General features: G+C 38.2%; 1 protein-coding gene across 1 annotated transcript in view; it reads right to left on the minus strand.

Annotated features, from left to right (window-relative positions):
• Nucleotides 1-3,380, minus strand: part of LOC138707772 (beta-1,3-galactosyltransferase 5-like) — a 244,115-nt gene extending 240,735 nt beyond the window's left edge. The window contains exon 1 of the mRNA XM_069837652.1: nucleotides 3,169-3,380. The gene's annotated coding sequence lies outside the window, so the exon portion shown is untranslated. The remainder of the gene's footprint in view (nucleotides 1-3,168) is intronic.
• Between the last annotated feature and the right edge of the window lie 16,919 nt (nucleotides 3,381-20,299).

Raw genomic sequence — 20,299 nt, forward strand, 5'->3', positions numbered from 1 at the left:
AAATAATACAGTTTTTGTTCTTCCTCTTTAACATTTATCCCGGACCCTAAGTGTTCTTACAATGCCATACCCTTCAATTGAATCACAAGCACGGCAGATCCAAGCAGTCTGAGTGTCTGTGCATCGACGCACGCGTAGGAGCGAGGATGTTGGGGTTAACAGCGATAAATTAAATTTCGGTTAGTTGCGTGAGCTGTGCAAATGAGCTCAAGAATTGAGACGCTTTTAATGACGCGCAGTGGCAATGGTTAACCCGCATTTTGTGGTCCATCAGATACAGCACGTTGCATTAACTGTAGAACTATTGGGGGATGTGTGCGTGTGGACAAAGGCGATGTAACACTTCAGGGGTTCCGAGAGTTTCAGTACCAGGTTATGTATGCAGCATTACACATTCGATTGCCTTCATTCCTATAGCAATGATATTAACATATCTATGGTGTAATTTTAAATCTTATGACGGAAACAGATGAACAATTAGTAAGACATTGTTATATAAAGGTATTAAAATATATATAATAATTTATAGACCATCTTACTGCACTGCCTTGTTAAAATACTCGAAACAGAAGGTAAATTTACACAATTGAATCAGTCATATTAGAAAATGCTTTATTCCATTTTTTTAAATAAAGTCTGTTAAAAACGCTATTGTATTCGTCGTAATTGAATACAAAAGGAATGACACTATTCAATGGATTGATTAAGATGTACAGAAGTTGCATAATTTTGATTTCGGAATAAAGCCCTTCCTAAAATGACTCATTCATTTGGAAATGTGTTACATACTTTCTACGAAATTATTAATTTCTTCGCCAAGCAAACGTAAACTTAGTTCGGTCATATTACAGCTTATGTAATTAAATTGTAATAGAAGCGGAAATTTTTAAAAGTACTCGCAACTCTTTTTTGTAACAATATGTTTTTCAAGAAATATAGTATTTCTTAAAGAAACCAAAGAAATTAAAAACATAATTCCAGGATAACAACTTTACTTTAATGCTGTAAAATGTATTGGGCTCAATCAGTAACCATTCTCTTAAATTAAACCTTGGATAAATTTCAGAACACGGATTCCTTCCTTTCCCTCTTACTTCAAAATTTCAACCTTGTGCACACAAAATAAATTATTGGCAATGGAAACTGCCTTTCTGTAAGCATGATGATGCGCATTCGACAAACGCAGACAAATTCGCTCTTTTTAGTGTTTTAAGATATAATTGTCATTGAGGAATCCGTATACTGAAATTTTCCCTACGGCTCTATCGGTAACACATAATTTTATTAAATTTTTCTATTAATACACGAGACGAACTTTTTTTTATCTTAAAGAACATCAGAACTTCCAACACTATTCATATAGAATTAATTTTCAAAATATGCAAAGTTCAAAAGCACAAATTATAAAATGTGAAATGTATAATTAGTAGGATATGTTGATGGTGTTCAAGTAAAGAGGATTAAGTCATTTTTTTGTGAAAATGGAGTTTTGTTCTCCAGGTGTATACAAAAGTTAAATTCTACAAGTGGATGTGAAAAAAAAATAATAATACTAGATTTTAATGTGTTTTATTTGTGTACAAAATTATTTGTGATAAGTAGGGCTATGATTTTGATGAAATTGCATCGTTTTTCTAGTAAGCCAGAAACATTATTCCTTTAGTATTTATATGTTATGTGATAAACTGAGTGTTTTAAGACATATTTTAGGGCATTTTTTTTTTGCATTTTTTGCCTCTTACAACTCATAAGAGCAACTTTTGTTTTATTCGGACATTTTTTAGGCATTTTCATTTAATTTCGGCCATAAATCCCCATTATTAATATAAAATAATGTTCATTTCCTTTGATATTTTGTCTACATATTTTGTCCATTAATACCCATTATTTTTTTACTTGGTTATTTAACGACGCTGTATCAACTACGAGGTTATTTAGAGTCGATGGAATTGGTGATAGTGATATGATATTTGGCGAGATGAAGCCGAGGATTCGCCATAGATTACCTGTCATTTGTCTTACAGTTGGGAAAAACCTCGGAAAAAACCCAACCAGATAATCAGCCCAAGCGGGAATCGAACCCGCGACCAGCACAAATTCGGATTGGCAGGCAAGCGCCTTAACCGACCAAGCTATGCCGGTGGCTAATACCCATTATTTTGTATAATATTTTAATCCTTTCTCTACACAAATATTGCCATTTTAATGTAATACACTCCAACCACCCCTTCAATATAGACTCCTTTATACCTGCTAATTCAGATAAGAGTGGCGTTGTGGTGGGCTGCATGGGAACTACAGCAGGTAAAATAATTAATTAAAATGTACCACTTACAATTAAAAAAAAATATGTAAAATTAAATAAACTTAAATATTGGTACTAGAATTTAATTTAATTACTAGTCTAAATATTAAGTAGTACAAAACCTCTTTTCCTACTAAGCCAATTATGTACGAAAAATTTTTAGGGCATTTTAAGGGCATTTTTGAATGATTTTTAGGTCATAAATGCATTGTTTTCGGACAATTTTTCATGATTTACAGGTCATCAATATCCTAGCCTAGTGATAAGGGTCCGAAGTTAGCTTTTATTTATCTCAAAATTCATTTTTATGACTTTTCTCCCTCTACCCAAAAACCATCGATATTATAAATAGTATTTTTGGGATTTAAATATATTTCGAAAAATATACAAAAATGGCGTATTGGGTTTATTCTCAACCTTCATGCCAATAACGCAGACATAATTTACTCACTAATTCGGACCTCTTCTACAGCCCTTAAAATAAGGTAATGTTTTTACTCGAAAATGGTTGAACAGCAAATATGTTGGCAAGAATATCACATAGTGTGAGTTCACGATTTCACGTTCGAAACCGGTTCCCTTGGAGCAGACAGGAAAGTTCTCCCTGAAACATTCGACCATTCACGCTTGGTCTAATTGCACGTTAAAATCTCGTGTTTACTTATGCAGATAAAAGATCCGCTACATTCTACTATTCGGATCCATCAGTTGAAGGAGGTCTCGCGATTTATATGCACACTTCAGCTTCTTCCAACCTTCTAGTGCCTTGGTTCGAACTTCACACGCTCACTGTCATGTTAAGTACGGAGCTCGGAGATGTATATCGTAACATAAGGAGAGACAGGTGTCAACTTGGTACTTACACACAAAGTTGAGTTATCCCGCGCTTTCCGATCTTGACTCTATGCATGCTGGAAGCGTGATGTTGGCACCATTCATCCTCCCCGCGTTATCACGTTGCTTCGTTGACAGCAGTGCAGCACATTATCCCTGAACAAGAATCACCAGTCCTGCCTCTCCAAGGTCTGAGGCGTACTAAACCTGCTCGGCGCTCGCCAGACGAACTAACTCACAGCTAGCCAGCCACAGTAGGATGTCGGTCCGACTGGAGAGGGGGGTGGCGGCATAGGAGGAGTAGGAGATTCAAAAGGGCACTAGGAAGGAGCAGCCTCACATGCAAGGCCATCGAGAACGCAGGGGTACTCAACCTTCTGCTTCATGGAGGGTGTCATTCTATCAAGGACGGTTACGTCAAAGGCGTTAAAGACCCTCCGACTCTGCTAGGAATAATTGAAACAAACAATGCCGAAGTCGTCACAATATTGACAGAAGAGTGCTTTCAATGCGCCGCTCTTCGCCAGAAAAAGACGTCTTGAGTTCACCCCCTTCGTAAAGAGATGATGGATTTCGTCAGCTGGCACACGGAGATTATTACGAGTAGCAAATGTTTACTTCAGCATATTGTGCACCGAAAAGAAAACGATTGCCAATTCTACCTGTAGTATCTATGTACTATAAAGGTTAAAAAGTTAAAGGTAGCCCGGTAACATGCCATGAAGGCACTTGGGGGGGGGGGCATGGAGGTAGAGCCCCATGCTTTCCATGACCTCGGCACTAGAATGAGGTGGTGTGGTCGGCACCACGCTCTGACCGCCTTTTACCCCCCCCGGGAAAGATCCGGTACTCAATTTTATAGGAGGCTGAGTGAACCTCGGGGCCGTTCTGAAAGTTTGGTAACGAGAAAAAAATCCAGTTACCACCTGGGATCGAACCCCGGACCTTCCAGTCCGTAGCCAGCTGCTCTACCAACTGAGCTACCCGGCCTCATATCTATGTACTATAGTAAAATTGATTTCTAGACCTCCGATTTTAGTAAAGTTTAATTTTTGATCCTACAGAATATATCTGTTCCGATAACAATTGATATTATAGGTGAAAAATTCGCTCTGGCGCCGGGGATCGAACCCAGGCCATTGAGCTACGCCGAAGTTAAATCCACAGCACCGGATCGAATCCTTCTCCTGCAGTGTTTTTCCCTTTGTGGCCCGACTCCAAGTTCGACATGTATATTGACATTTATATTAAATCAACTGCCATTATGCGAGGAACGCACTCAATTGACTTGGTGGCCGGAATTCCACAGTAACATACACTGTTGGACGAAGAATCTACGTAAAGATTAATTTTTGGTCCTACAGAATATATGTTATGGTAATCATTGATATTAGAGGAGAAAAGGGAAAAATACTGTAGGAGAGGGATTCGATCCGGTGCTGTGGATTGAACTTAGGCGTAGCTCAATGGTTAGAGCGCTTGGTACGTAAAACCAAGGACCCGGCGCCGGAGCGAATTTTTCTCCTCTAATATCAATTGTTACCATAACAGATATTTTCTGCAGGACCAAAAATTAACCTTAACGTAGATTCTTTGCCCGACAGTGTATGTTACTGTGGAATCCCGGCCACCAAGTCACTCAATTGAGTGCGCTCCTCGTATAATGGCAGTTCACTTAATATAAATGTCAACATAGGCCTACATGTCGAACATGGAGTCAGGCCACAAAAGGAAAAACACTGGAGAAGAGGGATTCGATCCGGTGCTGTGGATTGAACTTAGGCCAGGGATGTCAAAGCGCCTGCACTGCAGGCTGTCAAGAACCTGCAAAACATTTCCTTAAGATCGATGATGGCACTTTATCTAGCTGAAAAGTGAACCTTGTTGGATTTGTATTGCTTGTAGTATCAGCACGTAATGCAGGCGATTTAACATCCCTGACTTAGGCGTAGCTCAATGGTTAGAGCGCTTGGTACGTAAAACCAAGGACCCGGCTTCGATCCCTGGCGCCGAGCGAATTTTTATCCTCTAATATCATTTGACTCCGATTTTAGGTTAAATGCCTATTTTTTCTGTAGGAATAAACTAAAACTAGTTAAATGTCTTAAAATTTTATATAATATATGAACGTTTGAAGGCGGTTTTATTGTGCCTTAAATGCCCATTTTGTCCATTGACACCTATTTTTAAGGTTTTAGAGTCTAAAATTGCCTATTTCTATTTGTTACGTATATATTTATAAATTTTCGTGTATCAGTGAAAGAGAAAGTTTTGAATATCATGAAGTGGGTATGGTTCAAATATCTTGTAATAGTTTAGTTGTAGGAATAAAGAAGTTCCTGGAAGGTGTCTGGTTTTGTTGAGCACTTGAGCAAACAGTAGGAATGTGATGATTCGGGAGGATGTACTAGTTCTCCCTAAAGAAATCAGCATAGCAAATATTGCTAGATTTAAATATGCATCCATTGCTTCGGTATCATTGGGAAGAATTTTCTTCGCTTATAAAATGGTTCTGTCTAAGAAAGGGCAAAGCTTTACAATAGAAAATTAGAGAAAAACGTTTTATGTATTGCAATGCCAGTTATGAATAATGTGTTAATTGTAAATTCTTTGGTAAATTAATTAACTTAGTTGTAATATGAGCACTCATGAATTAGCAGCCTTATAGCAATGAAACCGGTGAATTCATTAAAAATTACGTACCGGTATTTGTAATTTAAGACTTAACAAAAGAAAAATTTCTAATCGCAATATATATATATATATATATTTTTTTTTTCTGTTTTGTCACTTTGTGCCGTAATGCTTAATACATACTAATTAATTTCATTTTTATAGTCACTGTAGTTTGTGTAGGTAGAAATTACATTTTAGCTGCATAAAAATAGTATTTTTAGCTGATTGAAATTGTATTTTAGGTGCCTAAATCTGTTTTTAGTGTCTATTTTGATAAATTTAGGGATTTTTTTGGTGCCTAAAAGTTAGTTTTTTAGTGCCTAAAAATTCGAGGACTACTATTTCATATGTTTCGCACTTATACGTTTTTTTTTCTGAGATCCTGGCAAATTCCTCAGTAAAGATTGGGCGGCCCTGATCTGGAATAAGAAAATCCGAGGATGACTTTTCTCGTATGCTTCATCAGCCAAGAATAATGCAAGTTTTAGCACAGAACAAAATGTGTTTTTTTTTTCCCCTCCATATAACGTTCTTTATATTTTGTTATGTTCCTTTTTCACTCATTTTTATTCATATTTAACTGTTTAATTTTGCTTAAAAATCCGGACTTTCGTGCAATTCTTCCGCACAGTTCGACGAGTATCTGATAACGTGCCCAACATGACACTTTAATTTAGAAAAGAACAAACAACAGAAAACTATTCTTTAAAATTGCAAGGATTAATTAGATAAGAATAGAACCATGGAACCAGAGTGGCAAGGGAAGCAGTATTACTGGAAAGAAACCGGTTCCACAGCCTCTGTGTTCACCGTGCCTCACAAGATTATCTATTAAATCCGGTCATATTTAATGACAAACTGTCAGTGCATTCAGAAAACGATAGAGTCAAATGAGGGCCGTAAATCACGTTTCTTTGACGGTAATCGGGTTAGAATTGTAGCCACAAGCACTACCGCTACATCAACCCTCTATACTTCGAATATAATAGCTTCCATTCTACCTTCCTCTGAAATCCCCACACTCTTTCTCGTTGAAAAGAAACGTCGCCAAATAAGCTCGTCTGTCGTTCCAAACATAAGGATATGTCAAAGAAGCCGCCTATGTTGTGTCTGCACTTTTGTGAAGCGTAAATCCCAGCCCACTCATTCGAATTGTGATGACACGAAGAGGTCAATATGTTATCAATGATGATTGATGACCTTTGTCACTGACACGGAAGCTATCATTTATTATTATTAAAAATTCCCGCCCACATCGCGATGCATCGTTCGCAATGAATTGATCATATAGTCAGCGTTTCGCAAAAGTTTTTGAAGTGAAGACCACTTTTTTAAGTTAGAACAGTTCTCGGGATCACCTTACTCTTGCTCCCTTCGAAAGTAAATTTATCATTTTTATATTTTAATACCAGTATACTTCTATTTTAAAATAGAATTAATTAATTAATTATAATACTTTTGTAATTATATTTTTTTTGTAGCCAATCACAAGTAACTTATAACAAATTCTGTGCATTGTTGATTGATCACTTGCCTGTTAGCAGTTAGTTGTTTGAAATCATCCTTATATGGTACACGCTAGTACAGGGACATCATTTTATTTTTACTAACATTTTTAATATTAACCTGGCTATATCTTTGGATTAAAGGTGTAGAACAGGAAACACCGCTTGCTCCCCCTTCCAAGACTTGAGTTCGATGATACTGCGTAAAATACAAATCACTTTACTAGGTATAGGAGGGAAGAAAAGTAGTTCATCCATTTATGTAAACTAGGAAATATCGCAATTTTGAGTTTGATAATTTTCATTAGGTTTTTGTTTAATCAAAATACATTACTGTATTAACACTTAGTGTTTTTACTCACGAATTGAGCTATCCATTCGGACGTATTAATTACGCAGTGTATATTGTACTGTTACAGCACATTAGCGTACAATATAGAGAACGAAGTTAAATTGAAAAATAATCATAATATGGATATTTAAACACATTTTTGAAAATGGTGGCCGTTCATTTTGATACAGGCTTCAGTTCTTTTGTGCATACTATCGCACTATAGAATATTTTACCTAATTCTAATTACCATTTTCTCCTTCGTACTAGTAATTCATGTTGAAATAATTCTATAAGTACTCTATAAAAGAGTACCTTACGTACTGTAAATTTAATCTTCACTTCTGCCCGATCCGAAAAGATAAAATTACTTAGACATGCTATCTACTGTCCGTCCAAGTGGTTTTGTCGCAGAGTCGTAGAAAGGGGGGGGGAATCACGTGACAGTTAATTACTTAACGTGGCCCTTTTATTTAACTGACTTTAAACAGTTGTATAATATTACGTAGACGTCCAATTCCTAACAGAAATTAATGTTTTCAGAAAAGAGCTAAGACAGCCCAGCTACTATTCTTTATAGAGGGGCGAACAGAAGCAGGTGGGGGAAACCGGGATGCGACGTAGGCAAACGGACGACAGTACCTGTGCGAAAATATGATTCAATATTGAAAGCACTTTCGTCACTGAAAAACGCGAACATATTTCTGGAACGTACTATACTCACTAACTCAGTACAGCATACGCGGCCTCGGTTCTGTGTGGAGAACAATTTGAAGTTTACTAGTAGAGGGGGTGGGAGTGAAGTACCTTCAAAAACTCAGGTACAATAAAAATTGAAGTAAAAATTGAATGATGTCCCTATATTTGTCCATGTCTCTGTTAAATGGTGCACATTATAAATAATGGAAAACTGGCTTCGATCCGGATCTTTGAAAAGAAAGAAACGTGATGATACGCTTCATTTAGGCAGTGCTAATAGTTCAGAAGCTGTGTGTGAAGAAATAAATTAATATCAGTGATTATAGTGCAATTAAAGAAATATCTAGTTCTAGTGGTAGCTATTCAAAGAAAAAATATTTTCGTAAATATGACAAGAGTTATTTGGAACTTGGATTTACTTGGTGTGGCAATGAGAGTGAACCAAAACCTCGGTGCGTTATTTGTTACGAAGTGCTTTGAAACGAGTGTATGAAACCCGCGAAATTGAAACGGCACTTAGAGACGAAACACAAGTGTAAAAAGTAAACCTGTCGGATTTTAAAATAGGTGGAGTCTAACATTTCTTATATCGCCATCTGGAAAAACAAATTTAAAAATTAATGCAGAAACATGCCCGATTTTCAACAAGTAAGGATGCAATTTGGCACGCTCTATTATTTGTGTACGACGTACAGTACGTGCCCATTTCAATGTGCAGACTGGGTGTCGGCATAACTATTAAGAAAGTAATCAATACATGAAAAGATTCGGTACTTTGGTCCTCTGTTATGAATTCGGGTGGTCCCTGGCTGGGTTACAGGCTCGGCACCAGATATGCAGGGAAAAGATGGCGAGAAACGCCACGTTCATAGTGCTTTAAATCCTTCTTTTGTTGCTGAGAGTAGAGTGGGAAGTGAGTAGACGGGTAGGGTAAGAAATTTCATAAAATATTAGTACTGGGAGAAAAAGTAAAGACGATTGCCATGTGTAATTTGGAAACTCTGAGATTTTCAGCTATAGTGTGATACGCAATTCGTTTGAATTTTATTTTTTCTTCTGTCTTTTTTGAAGGACCACAAGGGCAGAACTCGAGGACCACAGGTGGTCCGCGGACCATAGTTTGAGAAACGCTGATAGGCCTATAGAGCGAGTAAAATTATGCAATTTCAGATTCTGAACTATGGCGAAGTGGGAACAAGAAATCGTTACATTTTAGGCAATGCCGAATCTATATCAATTAAAAAATGTTTCATGTTTCATATTGTTTCGACAAAGTTTTCACATTTTTAGAGAATTTTAATATTTGTTTCATAATTTTACATTTTCAGATATATAGCAAATATTGATTGTGTACAAATATTTTCATTTGATTAATAACATGATCGATAAGACTCTGCTTATCAGCCTTCACATCCAGTAAAGAAAGCGCCCTGTTTTCATGCTCAAATTACATTTGATTGTTTCATTGTTTGCATGCTTACTTTATAGGTACGTTATTCTTAGTGTTAGCGATAATCGAATCATTTCTCTAATCGTAATCCAATTATTATTCGATTGTAGGATTAAATCAGTCGTTTTTTTTTTAGTTATTTACGACGATTTATCAACAGTTGTGGTTATGTAGCGTCTGAATGATATGAAGGTGATAATGCCGCGAAAATGAGTCCAGGGTCCAATGCCGAAAGTCACCCAGCATTTGCTCTTATAGGGTTGAGGGAAAAACCCGGAAAAACCACAACCAGGTAACTTGTACCAACCAGGATTTGAATCCGGGCCTCCTCGTTTCACGGTCAGGCAGGCTAACCGTTACTCTACAGCGGTGGCCAACAAATCAGTCGTATATATGAATGAAAAAAACAATTCGAAAGAATTGCCCAATAAATGCAGCATCTTCTCTGGGTCTGGCTGAGATAGTTTTCAGTAATGAATTCATTTTAAGGGTAATCTAGTTAGGGTTACCATCCGTCCGGCAAAAGGAGGACATGTCCTCTTTTTTAATCATTTTATTCTGTCCGGTAGGGATTAAAAAAAAATTGAAATGTCCGGCATTTCGCATTTCAACTAAAATGAATATGAATATTGAATAATGTGCGATTTTATGCATATAATATGTAAACAAATAGTGAAAATCTACGAAAGAATGTAACTGCTTTCAATGGTTGAGCTGGAGTACATAAAAAAGCATAAAATATTATGGCCTATTGACATGCATTAAATTCTTAGAATCTGAAAAAGTCACTATTCATGATTCTAAACTATTTTATCAATTTTATTCTGCAATGTACAAAGATATACCAATCAAGTTAATTTGGACAAAGATTTAAGTTTAGATAAACAATGGTGCAAATTCTTCAATTCCAATAGTTCTGCGAGCCCTTAAACTTTCTCAGAACTTTTAAAAATTGTCAATTCTATTATTTATCCCAAGTCATAATGGAAGTGCTGAGGGGGTATTTTCCCTAATATCTGCTCAATGGACAAAAGAACGAAATCGCATGCTAACGGAGACAGTCAGAGGTATCATCATGGTGAAATATAATTTCAAGGACATGTCCTGTGAACAGTTCCATAGTTATTTGTTACAAGATATAAGTTTCTCTCTTCAGGCTCTTGTGCACAAAGTGGGCTCCACCGATAAGTATGGTACAGATGTAATAGGCCTACTGATCCAGCAACTAGTGAGAAAACTAACTAAGATGAACCGTTGTTTTTATCTTTAATTTTGTTCCTAACAATTTTGGAAAAGTCCTTCTTTTTTCAGCAATGTCCTTTTATTTTAGATTCCATGTCCTCCTACTGAATTTCTTCTCATGGTAACCCTAAATGTAGTCAGTATCCAAGCTCATTTCGACATACAGTAGAACCCCGATAATTCGAGCCCCGGTATTTCGTGGTTCCATGTAATTCGAGCCGTTCTTAAGAAACAATACATACATACCTGTGTTAGATATGAACTAACATTTCCAAGTTTCAAAAACACAAGTTATATTTTGAAGAAATTGTCCAGAGTCATTTGTTTTAAAATAGATCGTTTTTTATCAGCAATGTCACGCAAACTTCTAAGAAGCATGGTCTAAGCTTGAGTAGCTTCCGCTTGATTTACCCTTTGATTTAGTAATATTTCCGTATAATCCGAGTGTTTTGTAATTCGAGGTAGCCTCAGCCCCAATTAGCTCGAATTACCCGGGCTCTGCTGTAATACCGAAGACCACTGAGAAGTTGGGGGGGGGGGGGCAACAATTTGACCTTCATGTCACCAGTTCAGGAGGTGGAAGATTTGAGGAAAATTATTGCTGAAGTTTCAAGACCCAAAGGCAGAATGGCGTCAGAAAAATTTCAGTCTATGCTGTACAAAAATGGCTCTTACAAGGCACTGGTGAAGTGAATCAAGTTCTTGAAAATAAGACAAACATTATACCAGCAAACATTGAACAAACTGATATAGCAAGCAAATATGCTCCCATTACATCATGAGATGTGGAACGAAGCTTCTCATTGTACAAAATAATATTGACAGACAATACAGTCTGCTCCGTAAAAATGTAAAGAAGTTATTGGTTGTATATTGTAATAAGTGGATTAGTTATTATATTGCCATTTTAATGCAAATAATTTTATTATCTTATATAATTTACGTATTCATAACTATAATTAACCATTTTAATATAGTGTCAAAATAAGTACAGAGAGAGGCAACGAAAAGTTACCACACCTAAAATTTCCGAGTGGTGGGGATGCAGTGCGCGGACAACGAGAAGCGTACGGAGTGTTTAGTTGACGAGTGGAGTCACAAATAACACAAATAATATTGTTCAATAACAAGTGTTACTTCTGATTGAGATTCTGGCTGATATGTACAGTAGTGGCAAAAAAATCGGACCGATCCTTGTAGCTGATTTCAGAGCCTTGTTCAGTCCAGAGCACGATAGACTAGTAATTAAGACTTTCGTGGTTCGAATCCTGCCTGGGATGGAAACTTTTTGTTCTTTATTCAAATTTATTCCCAATACTTTTCGATTGCTGGTAAAATTCATGTTCTGGGAATAATAATAAGTTAATTAAGTAGTAAAATATCGCTGCAATCGAAAAGTAGTGGGAATAAATTTGAATAAGGAACAAAAAAAAGTTTCTTTCCCAGGCAGGATTCGAACCACAAAAGTCTTAGTTACCAGTCTATCGTGCTCTGGAGTGAACAAGGCTCTGAAACCACTACAAGGCTCGGTCCGGTTCTTTTTGCCACTACTGTACATCTAGGGGTATTATCAGGCAGTACATCTCACTTGGCGATATGTCAGAGGAAGAAAAATATTGTTTGTATGTATCTGAAGTCTGATTAGTAGAATATGTAGCTAAGCGGCGATTGTATGCAATGGAGGGGTAAAGGAACTGGGCACCCTGCCTCATTATCTCCTGAGCCTAGTTGCCTTATGAGTAATGCCTTATTGGTGTCACTTATGAGGCTCAAACCTGTCTTCGGACAGTTGGCTAAACAACAACAATAAATGTAGTAATGGAACACTACGGAATAAAGTGCGCTCAACAAACACGTTCCCTGCATAGTGCGGTAAATTTTCACTGTCTTTCTCTGTATATTATTATTAATTCACTTATGTGTATAATCAAGACATACACAGGATGTAGTCCACACCTGTGGAGTAACGGTTAGCGCGTCTGGCTGCGAAACCATGTGGCCCGGGTTCGATTCCCGGTCGGGGAAAATTACCTGGTTGAGGTTTTTCCGGGGTTTTCCTCAATCCAATACGAGAAAATTCTGGGTAACTTTCGGTGTTGGACCCCGGATTCATTTCACTGGCATTATCACCTTCATCTCATTCAGACGCTAAATAAGCTAAGATATCGATAAAGCGTCGTAAAATAACCTACTAAAAATTAATGATATAGTTAACAAGCGTAATTGAGATTCGTTTTCCGACCAAAGTCATCAGTAGGTACCTTCTAACAATATGGCCTCCGCGATCTCCAGATTTCAATCCCGCCGACCTTTGGTTGTGCGGTTAACTTAAAGAACGAATTTTCCTGACACATTCAACAACCTTACTGCAATTGAAAGAAGCCATCTCGCAAGAAATTGCCAATATTCCAAGACATTATCAGTAAAATGCTGTGTATGGTGTCGCAGATAGAATGTTGTACGTTGAACGAGAGAACAGCGGACATCTTCCCAATGTTTTATAAACCCCGTTGTTTGCCCAACACTGTGGTGTTTTTGTTTTTTCCCTATCTCAAATATTATAATATTTATAGCGGTTTAATGTTTGAATTGACTTTGAAATACCCTATAGGCTACACACTACTGTATATTGGTCTATGGCGCTGTTTGCTTGCTGCTTCTCAAGAAGGGATAAGAAATTACAGTTGTCTGTCTCTTGGAATACAGCTGGATCAATTTACAGCGCTAGTGAAACTCATTAAAGCGGAGTGTAAGATTTCCAGACACGTCCTTGTACATCATGATGAAGTCCGAGGACCTCCATCCTACTAGTGCAAACAATACACACCGTAAATTGCGTAACTCTAAACTAATGGAATGAATACATTATCGCTAGTAAAAACATTACATTCAATCTCACAGTGGGTCCAAACCTCCCAACAATTCGGGAGTGACAATAATAAGCGAGTGCGACGTTGTCAAGCTGGAATTAAACATCATCGAACCCGTCTTGGGGGCAGTGCGGCCGGTATTGCGGGCTCGCTTTTCTTTTAAGGGGACCAGTACCTCTTATCTTGACAATGTTATATTTACAAGGTTTTGGTACGCTCACATTTTGAACTATTAAAGATAGAAAGTTAAACATTAAAACTTTCACGATAACATCGTTGATACTTCTATCTGCCTATTAAATACGATGGAATTGCTGTTACTCATGTTTGTTATTTTTTCTTAATTTTTTCCAAATGTCTAAAATTTTACTTTATATATAGGCCTATATTTTTTAGATAAAGTTTTCATATAAAGAACACTATTTTATATTTAACAGAAAGAACACGTAACAAACAATAAGATAAAAAATATTTTTCTATAATATTTTAATAGTTTCAGCACTGAGCGTACTCAAATAAAAAAAAAATGTATATATAACAGACAAAAATCGACTTAAATTTCTCAGAGCCGTATTCATAGACATTCCTAGCGCGGACTTCCGGTGGATGATCAGCGAACTAACGTTTTTCGTATTCATAAACCAGTGTTAGCAATATGATATGGTATGGTATGATATGATATGATATATGATATGATGTGATATGATATGATATGATGTGATGTGCGATGTGATGTGATGTGATGTGATGTGGGGTGGGGTGGGGTGTGATGGGATGTGATGTGATGTGAGATGTGATGTGATGTGGGATGTGATGGGATGTGATGGGATGTGATGTGGGATGTGATGTGATGTGATGTGGGATGTGATGTGATGTGATGTGGGATGTGATGTGATGATATATGATATATGGTATATGGTATATGATATATGATATATGATGAGATGTGATGTGATGTGAGATGTGATGCGATGATATATGATATGATATGATATGATATGATATGATATGATATGATATGATATGATATGATATGATATGATATGAATCCCGTACAAGTAACCAGTCGATGGCCGCGGATAGTTTAGCACGCTCGTATCGCGGGCTAGCGAAATGTCTATAAATAGCACCCTAAGTGAACAATTTCTACTGTTGTTTGCATTCATAAAACTATTTAGAAAAATATTACTTCCCGATGGAATTCAAAGTTTAAACTCCAGAATAGTAATTTTGAAATGCAAGTAATTAGAATACGGCATCTGTATTTTTAGCCCAATCCAGCCTACTTAATACCCTTATAGAAATATTCGTACGGAAAATGTGTTCGTAAATTTTAACAGCGTTTTCCAGAAGCTACTCGACGATCCGAAATTATACTTTACAATTATTAAAGAAATGGCGACAGAAAGTTTTGGATCTGAATGAGACTAACAATGAGAGTTATAACACAATACAGTATGTTGCAGAGATATTTTGTGATTTAGCCAAAGCTGGCTGTGTAGATTATAATATGTTGGTAAAAAAAATACATTTTCTGGTATTAAAGGAGACATCAGATAAGTTTACATCTCATTTGTCAAATAGGAAACAAAATGTGAAAATAAATATACCAAAAAAGTCACAGTGTATGAATGTTGCCAAACCTATAGAACGGATGAGCTCCACCGAACTCGTCTGACGGGAAGATTGGGCGGCCGGTGTTGAAAACAGGATCCGTTCTCAATAACAAAACAGTGTAAAGCAATAATAAATAACTTATTCATACAATAATAAATAATGTATTAAGAAATCATACTTTTAAAGTGATGCTAGCAATTTCAGGGGAAAAGCCAGTGGTGTGTTTTCGAAGTAGTTTAAATTCGTCACTCTCTTAGGTATATTAATATGTTTTCTAGGAGAGACGAACGATGAACAATTTCTTAGCACCCTATGTTTCCGCTTTTTGCACTTATCTGCATACACGTGATACGATTCAAACATTTATCGAACACGCCTCGACAGTTAGTTCTTGACACTTAGAAAAATTAAGAAGTTTACGGTTTTCTTCGGACGAATATTTTCTGAAGAAATTGTAGACACTAAATGTAATTATCCGAACTTTTCTTCTGTATCCACTGGCTCTATTACTTTCACTAGTACTGGCCTTGCTGAATTACGCAATTGAATTTTATGCCATCGTAGCATTAGAAACAGGTTGTTACTACATTCAATATCGTGAGTAATCGGCTCATTATGGCAAGGTGCCAATAAAAGCAGTGACGTATTCGCTATGACGTAATACCGGAACGCTTGGGTGGGGATACATGCAACTCGTCTGGCTATCTTGCTTACCGCTTCTACGCGCCACGGTAACAAGAAATGAAATGTAGGACAGAAGGTAACGTGTCATTTATTTTCAATATTTAAAAATTTTGTATCACTTTAGTAATGTCACATATAACAGTTCTGTAGTTCATAGAAACTATATTAACATAATAAAGGAATATTTGCAACATAAAATGTAATACCTAAGGTATAATTAGAGATTGTAACAACTGCAAGGTCATCCATTTCTCTTTATTCAATCCCACTGCCAGGCGCAACTAATTAATACGATCAATACGAACATATCAACACTTATGTCAACTGTGGATGCCGAATTATTTCATAATTTATTTCCTACAATTTATAATGCTAAGACGCTATAAAGCTTTTGTCATCTATTCTGCTGTCAAAAAATCAGAAAGTTAGAATTTATAAAACAGTTATATTACTGGTTTTCCTGTATGGTTGTGAAACTTGGACTCTTACTTTGAGAGAGAACAGAGATTAAGGGTGTTTGAGAATAAGGTTCTTAGGAAAATATTTGGGGCTAAGAGGGATGAAGTTACAGGAGCATGGAGGAAGTTACATAACGCAGAACTGTACGCATTGTATTCTTCACCTGACATAATTAGGAACATTAAATCCAGACGTTTGAGATGGGTAGGGCATGTAGCACGTATGGGCGAATCAAGAAATGCATACAGTGTTAGTTGGGAGACCGGAGGGAAAAAGATCTTTGGGGAGGCCGAGCCGTAGATGGGAAGATAATATTAAAATGGATTTTAGGGAGGTAGGATATGATGATGGAGACTGGATTAATCTTGCACGGGATAGGAACCGATTGGTGGGCTTATGTGAGGGCGGCAATGAACCTGCGGGTTCCTTAAAAGCCATTTGTAAGTGAGTAAGTAAGTAAGATGCTATAAAGTTTTGTATTCAACTCGTGGATAATCTTATTATGACAACAGTCACGCATGTCATAATCATAAAGATTATCCACTTGTTGCATAAATAACTATACCGGGGCCAGAGCAACTAGAGGCTTCAGTGACGTCACTACAGAAGAGCCCGCACACAGCAGAATTGTTCGTTGCACTACTAACTGAAAACGTTGACCACCTACTTTCACTGATCCAGCTGCGCTCTCACAACACAATAACTTCCGTTCAGAAAATGTTTTGCAGATGAATGGTACCGTACCTACTAGTGCGGGAAGAGGGGATGGTCGGACCGCTTAAAAGTAACGGTCTCCAAGCTTCTAGATGTTCTGTCCCCGATGTTTTATATGTACTACTAATAAACAAATAAAGTAATAAACTGATAAGGAAACACAGGAAAATAGTTATTACAAACTAATTATTGATTTCACTGACAGACACAAAGCACGTTGAATACCTTACACACAACGCGAACAGAAATCGAATAGGCATTCTCGTAATCATTCATAATTATTTTTATCTAATATTTATGTAGCTGAATGAATACTGTTTACATTTTATAATCTTGATGATTCGAAAGGCTTTCTTATCGGCACGCAGCTGTGTAAACATCACTCGTGGAAGACCATAAAAATCATGAATCAGCAGGACGTGATTAAGACGCATAAAATGCGAATCAATAGGCGTAGAAATGATATTCTTGTTTCCGCATTATACAGAAAAGTAATGTAATTCTACTTTATCACATGTAGATACTCTGTCACGAAGAGCTTGTCTGAACGCACGTATTATTTTTACAAGCGGCGTCAACGAATATCCATACGCGGCAACGCAGCGCTGTTGCTACTGGCTATTACCATATTGTCGTACGCCGGTCTCCGTGGTCGTTCCTCTCCGACGTGTTGTCGAGGTGGGGAGGGGAAACGGGAGTGACGTGACAAGATGGCTGTCGCTTGTGGGTGGGGATAATAATAAGGAACTGTGGTGAAGTTTAAAGGAAAGACTGTTTTAAAGTAACATTTGTTTATTACAGAAATAGCTAACAAAGAAAGTATAACTGTGGTTCCTCCTAGTCCTGTGGTAGGGGTAACGGGAGAGTCGTGATAGAAATTTATAGTTTAGAAATTCGTCCTTGAGGCTTCGATGCGAGGAGAGTTATGAGGGGTTATAGTACAGTACGACTTGAATGAAAGGGAGGTAGGGGTAACGGGAGTGCCTGGGGAAAATCGGCTTGCTTTCATGTGTGTTGTGGGGTGGGCAGGATAACGAGAGAGATGGAATCGGGATGATGGTTGATTCTCTAGGTCGAAGGATCAAACACAGCGTACTGTGCGACTTATCGACGTTCGAGAACACACCCCTTTGGATTCGGAGGATCAACACAGCGCACTATGCGACTTACCGACTCCAAGAGGGGGAGGAATGGTGGCCCCTAGCGTTCGGAGGATCAACACAGCGTACTATGCGACTTACCGACACTAGGGGGTGGGGTTGGTGGTCTCTAGCGTTCGGAGGATCAACACAGCGTACTATGCGACTTACCGACACTAGGGGGGGGGTTGGTGGTCTCTAGCGTTCGGAGGATCAACACAGCGTACTATGCGACTTACCGACACTAGGGGGGGGGTTGGTAGTCTCTAGCGTTCGGAGGATCAACACAGCGTACTATGCGACTTACCGACACTAGGGGGGGGGGGTTGGTGGTCTCTAGCGTTCGGAGGATCAACACAGCGTACTATGCGACTTACCGACACTAGAGGGGGGGGAGTTTAGGAGAGGACTATGGTTTATGAACAAGCCGGGATAAGTGGGGAGTCGAAGTCAGGAAGAGAAGTGGATGGGTTGGAGGTGGTGATGAGACTAGTAGCGAGACGAGAATAAAATTAGTTTAGAATACGTAAGAAATGAGGAAGATTCGGCTGGTGTAGGAAAGTATCCAGGAGACAGGGGCGCAGCTTGGCTCCCTGTTCCCGGAGTGGTGGCCGTGTGCAGACACGTCCGAACAAAAGACAACCATAGCGTAAGCCTGGTTGGAAGACTGCTGCCAGTGACGGAGGACGCGTTAGAGCTACCTCTTTGCCATCTGGCGAACGAGTGCCCTGGCCTGTCGAAAAATCGAAGGAGAATTGGGAGGAAAATTCAAAAGGTACGCAAAACGCGTCCTTGCAAGTGGGTTGGGGGCTGTACAAAACTAAATATGTGAGCTCCAAGCCTGTCGGCCACTAGTCTCACTCCAGGTTACGCTGCTCCCCTGAAGGAGCTCTAGAAAATTTTGAAGGGGAAGCCGAAATTGGACGTAACCTCTTAGGTACCACATACGCGAGGGGGCTGACATTGATCAATTGATCACGGAACGGGGCGAGGAGGAGTTGGCTGGTGTTTGCCGTTAGAATGGCAAGACGCCGTCATCTGTTGTTCGATGACAAAGCATGTGAAGGCCGTCGGAAGAAGCGCCGTGAAATCTAATCTGCAATGTGAGAGGTCCCTGTCCTTTCAATTTGCGACTTATTAAGTGACCTCGTATATATAATAGACTATTTATATATTATCTGAACTAGGGCATACATCGTTTATAATAAGGGTGGAATATGTATGGGGAAGGGCTTATAGGTCCGTGGCCCATTTCTTATAGGGCTCATCCCGACATTTGTCTTACGCCTGAGGAAAACCACGGATTACCTTAGGCGAGATGAGTTGTCTCATGTATAAGAGACTAGCCAATTTGGCTATTATGTAGGAGGTGATTGTTGTCATGAGCCTTGTTGAATCGTCTCAATTTTGAGACAAGCCATTTGGCTATATGATGGCTCAATTACGAAGAGGGGGAGAGATGTAATTAGTTGATTAATGTAAGTAATTAGGGAGATTCATGGGGATATGAGTGCAGGTGCGTGGCCCATTTCTTTTAGGGCTCATCCCGACATTTGTCTTAGCGCCTTAGGAAAACCACGGAAAAACCTTAGGCAGGATGAGTTGTCTCAATATCAGAGACTAGCCAGTTGGCTCTTAGGTTGAATGACTCTATGAATCGATGGATATATACTAGCCAATTTGGCTCTATGATAGTTCCATCGATCAACAAAAGTAGATATTGTTAGGGAGGGATTTTGTTTAGCCCAGTTAAGACAAGGTCATTTTAAAGCGG

Source organism: Periplaneta americana, chromosome 10, assembly GCF_040183065.1.
Source record: "Periplaneta americana isolate PAMFEO1 chromosome 10, P.americana_PAMFEO1_priV1, whole genome shotgun sequence".
NCBI classification, from domain to species: domain Eukaryota; kingdom Metazoa; phylum Arthropoda; class Insecta; order Blattodea; family Blattidae; genus Periplaneta; species Periplaneta americana.